This window comes from Mauremys mutica, chromosome 11 (assembly GCF_020497125.1).
Source record: "Mauremys mutica isolate MM-2020 ecotype Southern chromosome 11, ASM2049712v1, whole genome shotgun sequence".
NCBI lineage: Eukaryota > Metazoa > Chordata > Testudines > Geoemydidae > Mauremys > Mauremys mutica.
The window spans coordinates 46,820,112-46,826,262 of record NC_059082.1 but is presented as its reverse complement, the minus strand read 5'-3'; positions in this window follow the sequence as shown (position 1 = coordinate 46,826,262).

Sequence of the window (6,151 nt, the reverse complement as noted above, 5' to 3'; positions counted from 1 at the left end):
CTTCCACACTGTGCGCTTCCTGCAGCGAGTACACCCAGACGGGGCCCTGCACCCCAACTCATCAGTCACTCTCAGCCAGCTTGTAAAACAGAAGGTTTAGTAGTTTAGATAGGCAGCGGGTAGAATTGAACTTGTTAGCACATAAATCAGTGATTTTCAGCCAAGTCCATCCAGAAGCTCTGGACCAGTCCTCTACCAGTCCTCCCAAGCGGACTGCCTAGCTTCCAGCAACCCGACCGCCGATACCCCCATTGCAGAGCGTCACCTGAGCGTCACCTGGTTGTAGACCCCTCCTGGGTATCAGGTTACAAAGGGCACTAGTCATAGCATATGTTCAGGCAGCTGGAGCAGCCTCACCTGCCCCAGAGGGCTCAGCCAAAGTCACACACCCCCTATTCCCACCACCGAGCTATGAGTGCAGCATGCAGGGAAACTGAGGCACACAGTAGTCATGCAAAGCAGTAAAATTCACATAGGCTCAACAGTAAGACACACATGCACCATAACAAGGGAACAATCCCCACTTTGTCACACTGACGTTTTAGCTTCCTGCTGCCTCTGTCTTGGTACATCATTTCACCCCACTTCTCTATACTAGCCTATCTTTTTTTTCTTTTTTTCTTTCCCTCTAGTCTGTTCCAAGTCTGGCCGGCCTTAAAAATGACTCAGCTCTATTATACGCTGTACTCGGCACCCCCGGCTGAAGCAGCGTGAGCAGCATCTCTCTGGGAATGAGAAAGCTAGAGTGAGATGTTCTCCCAAGCCCATTGCGTGAGTCAGGATCCAGGGGCCGAGAGCGCTAGCTGTCCTTGTGTCCTGCCTGCAGCAGCTGAGACAGAAGCTTCTGTTCTTTTCCAGCCCTCCTGGGTGGCTGCCACGACAGCAGTGCTAACCTTAACAAAAATGACTGTGGATCTGCTAAGCCACATTTAACGGCCTGTCCCATTCCTCCAGAAAAGCTATTAGGGGGCAGATCTGACGGAGCTATGGCGCCAGTTGAGGGGGGTTGCCTCTTGTTGCTAGCAGGAGATTTGGGGCATGATTTTCCTCACTTACACTGTTGAAGATCAGCATTAACTCAGTGGAGTTGCATCAGTCTGAATGAGAGGAAAGTTGACCCATGCAGATGAGCTGTTTCTAAATGAGAAAGAGTGTGTGTTTGTGTGTGTGGGGGGGGGCGGGGAGGGGGCGGGTTGGAAAGAAGGGGAACTGGAAAGGAGAGCGAGTAATATGTAACCAGACCAGCAAGAGATGAGTGTCAATCTCTGTCACAGAGTGTGGGGGAGTCACGGCCCTGCACCCCCGGCTTCCTGCGATTCACCATGACTCTCAGACAGCCAGTAAAGCAGAAGGTTTATTTAGACAACAGGAACACAGTTTGGTCTATCTTGGGTTCCCAGGAGACCCACTGCCCCCTTCGGGGGGCGGTTGGGTCAGAGCCCTGTCTGTGAGTCCCTCCATTGCCTAGCCAGCTCCTGAAAACACCATCACTCCCCAGCGTCTCCTCCCCACCAGCCTTTGTTCGCCTGGCCTCTAACCCCTTCCTGGGTTCTCAGGTTACATGCTCAGGCATCTTCCCTCAAGGCCAGACTCCCATCCCCCAGTGCAGATCGTCCTCCCAGACCAACACCCCCGACTCAGCATTCACAGACCACAGTAAGAACAGTCCCAGTTCGTCACACTCTCATTTTCTTACTCTGTATGACCTTTGGGTCTTTGATCACTTTGCAACCAATTGGTTAGGATATTATTCTCTTGTGAATTTTACCTTTGCTAGAGGGAAGTTTATCCGTGTTTTGTTGTAACTTAAGGCTAGAGAGGGTTCCTCTGGGCTCTGTGAATCTTATTGCCCTGTAAAGTTATTTTCCATCCTGATTTTACAGAGATGATTTTTACATTTTCTTTTTAATAAAAATGCTTCTTTTAACAACCTGACTGATTTTGCCATTGTCCAAAGACAATGATCACTTTGCAACCAATCACTTTGCAACCAATTGGGTCTTTGATCACTTTGCAACCAATTGGTTAGGATATTATTCTCAAGCCTCCCCAGGAAACGGGGGTGTAAGGATTTGGGAGGATATTTGGGGGATATTTGGGGGAAGAGGAACTCCAACTGCTCATTTCCATGTTTCTTGTTAAATCACTTGGTTTTGGCAGCGTACCAGGTATTTACCTAAGCTGCTAGAAACATGTTTAGGGGGCTTTCATACAGGTCCCAACATCTGTACCCTAGAGTTCAGAGTGGGAGAGGGGAACCCTAATACGTGCCCTAAGCAGCGTACAGTGTTTTGGAGGCAGTGTGTATGGGGTGTTGTTAAAAGGGCGAGGTGATAGGTTCTGAGGGATATGCACTGTTTTGGAGGCAGTGCGAATGTTGTGTGTAGGGCTGTCACAAGGATCAGGAGATTGGCCCTGAGGGGCGTGTAGTGTTTTGGAGGCAGTATAAATGTGTAAATGTGGGGGGTGTCACAAGGATCAGGTGATGGGACTGAAGGAGCGTAGTGTTTTGGAGGCTACATAGGCTATGTGACACATAGTGTTTTGGAGGCAGTGTGTATGACAGGGTGTCAGAAGGGCCAGGTGACGGACTCTGAGGGTCACACAGTGTTTTGGAGGCAGTGTGTATTCAGGGATGACATAATAACCCGGTGATGAGCTCCGAATAGGGGGAGCGCAGTGTTCCTGAGTCAGTCTGTATGTGTGGAGGTGTCACAAGGGCCAGGTGATGTTCCCTGAGGGACGTGCAGTGTTTTGGAAGCAGTATGTATGGGGGGAAGGAGTGTCGGCAGGATCAGGTGACAGGCCCTGAAGTACTTGTGGTGTTTTGGAGACACTGCATCTCATGGGCTGGGGGTACACAAGTGCCAGAGGGTGTGCACTGTTTTGGACACTCACTCGCATACACACTGCATCCAAACCACTATGTGCCCTTCAGGGCCTGTGACCTGGACTTTGTGACACCTCTGCATTTACACTTCCTCCAAAACACGGTGCCCCCCTCAGAGCACATCCCTGGCCCTTGTGACACCAGGAATAGTCCTGGCCCGTGGCTCGATTCCAGGAATGTTTGAGGCAGGTCTCTCCCTTGGCCCTGCCTTCAGCCCCCAGGTGGTCCCTGCACCATTCGTCCCCGGGCGATTTAAAATGTTCCAGGGCCCTCTTCCACCACCAGCAGCGTAGCGGAGCTGAGCGGCTTCCTGCCTGCTTGCTCCATGTGGCTGCCAGCTCCTCCCTGCAGCCCGTAGGTGGGCGGGACACAAGTGCCCCGAGTGCCCCTGCAGCCAATGGAAGTCCCCCCCGCCCACCCTGCCTAGGAGCCCCAGGTAAGCGCTGCACTCCTTACCCTCTCTCACAGCTTGCACCCCCTCCCCAAGCCCACAGCCCACTCCCGCCCCCAAACTCCCTCCCAGAGCCTGCACCCCCCGCTCCAGCCCCCTCACATCCCCAAACTCCCTCCAGAGCCTGCACGGCCACCCCAGTCCACAGACTGCACCCAAACTCCATCCCAGAGCCCAATCTCTCACCCCTTCTGCACTCAAACTCCCTCCCAGAGTCTGCAGACTCCACCACTCCCTCCAATCCCCTGCCCCAGCCCAGGGCCTTGCACCCCAGACCTCCTCCCGGAGCCTTAGGCAGGTGAGAGGGTGGCGTTTGGGGGGGTGGAGTTTGGGGAAGGTGGGCTCTGGATGATCTTGGCACCACCAAAAGTTCTTCAAACCTGCTGCCCTGCACACACCATATGCGCTGCCTCCAAAACATTGCACATCCCTCAGAGCCTGGCATCTGGTCTTTGTCACAACCCCTCATCACACGGCCTCCAAAAAAATGCATGCCCCTCAGAGATTGTCACCGGGCTCTTGTGACACCCCAATACAGATAGACTCCAAAATGCCACGCTCCTTCAGTCCCATCACCTGATCCTTGTGACATCCCCACATTTACACTGCCTCCTAAACACAATGTGTCCCTCAGTCCCGTCACCTGATCCTTCTGGTACCCCCATATATACTGCCTCCAAAACACTGGGCACCCCTCAGACCCAGCCACCTGGCCCTTGTGACAACCTCCCATAAACACTGGCTGCGAAACACTTTGTGCCCCTTAGGACCCTTCACCTTGTTCTTGTGACACCCCCCATATATACTCCATCTAAAATACTAGGCTCCCCTCAGGCCCCATCACCTGGCCCTTGTAACACCACACGTACACACTGCCTCCAAAACACTGCAAGCTCCTCAAAGCCCATCACTTAGATCTTGGGACACCCCCCATTCACATTCCTGGAGTTAGCCTGCTCAGTTCAGATTCAAAGAGGGAGAGATGTGACAAAGTTGGGGATTTTGGTAGTGTTTTACATAAACAGTGTGTGCGCACCTCAGTTTCCCTATGTGCTGAATATTTAACAAGGTGGTGGGAGAGGGTTTGTTGTTGCAGAGGACCAGGTGTTACCTTGCCTAGCAGCTGGGACCCCAGACAACAGCCTGGAGATTGACCGGTAACCTGGTGACCAAGAGGCCCAGCCCAGCTTGGAAGGCAGCCATTGCTGGCCAGTGGGAGGCCAATGGGTTGAAGAGAGAGGACCCAGGTGACCTGACCAACCAGTTCCAGCCAAACGAGGGACAAAGGATGGAGGAGAAAGGGCCCCAGCTACCTATTTACCTGGGATGGAAGACAAAGGACAGGGGAGGAGCTGTTGGGGCCTGTGATAGGTGATATAGAATGCCTGGGTTGGAAGGCGGGGGCTTCTAGACTAGAGAGGGAGCAGCCAGACCCCACCTGGATGTGGGACAGACCTAGATGTACTGTGCTGAGGGATGCAAGGCCTGAGGGCCCAGAGAGTTTCCCATGCTGGGTTCTGATGCTCAATAAATCCTTCTGTTTTATGTTGGTGGAGAATCACTCCAATCTTGAGATCAGGGTGATCCAGGTTGCATTATTCCCTCTGGGGTTGGAGGCCCTGGGGGTCCAGAGCGAGTGGACTCCCTGGGAGCACCTACGTTGAGAGACAGGCATGCTGAGGGTCAGAGAGGTGCAGTTCCAGGATGTGGAGGGCCCTACGGCTTAACCCCTGGGAGAGAGTGGACTCCTTGAAAAGGGCTGTGGCACTGAAGGGGGTTCCGCCCAGTGACCATACAGAGCCGGGGGAGAGCACCAGTACTATGAGTTCATGACAACTTGAAACTGTGTTGTTTTTGTTTTCAAGGGGAACCTTCCTGGCAAACCCATTCATCTCAGACTTTTGTACTATGCAAATGCAGAAAAATATTCTTGATTGCAAAGTGTTTTTTGCCTAGACCTTAGTTTACCCAAGCCAAACAGAACTCAGCCCTTATGAATTGTAGTATTGTCAATCCCCAAGCATTCAAAAATCAGGAGCAAGGTCCCCAGAAATGAGATTGGCTTAAACATAATGATATATATATAAGATTGAAATTGTGAAACAAGTGCACCGTGAAATCTCAGCAACTAGGAGGTAAGGAAAAAGACTATATATATAGTCTTTAATTTCTCAGCAATTAAAAAAAAATAATAAAAAACCCAAAAGCTGAATTTCTCCTGTAACCAGTGGACTCCAGGAGTCTCAACTTTAAGAAAAACATCAAATCTCACAGGACTTGCAGTGAAATCACCAGAGTTGGCTGCTTTGAAACAGTCAGTTCTCCTCTAGATGCAGAGCAGATATTGAGTAAGCTCAATTTTTACTTGCAGAATATCCTTTGAAAAAGTACTATTTCCTAGTGGGTAGAGCACTGGACTTGGCTTGCTGCGTTACATCATCTCTCTGTGCCTCAGTTTTCCCGTTTGTAAAAGGGAGATAATAATTCTGACCTCCTTTGTAAACTGCTTTGAGAGATACTTATTAAAAGAGGTAGGTGGTGGGGAGGATTTGCTGGGACGATTCAGGGGGCCTGGGGCAAAGCAATGTGGGGGGGGGGGGGGGCCCTTCAATTAAAAAAAAGTTGCAATACTGTAGAATACTATATTCCCGTGGGGCCCCTGTGGGGCCTGGGGCAAATTGCCCCTCTTGCCCCCCCCCTCTGGGCAGCCCTGTTATTTTCATTCATACAGTAATTATCTAGAGCTTTGATTTCAATGGAAGTTATGAACATAAATGTCTTTGAGGATCTAGGTCATGGTCCTTGTTCTG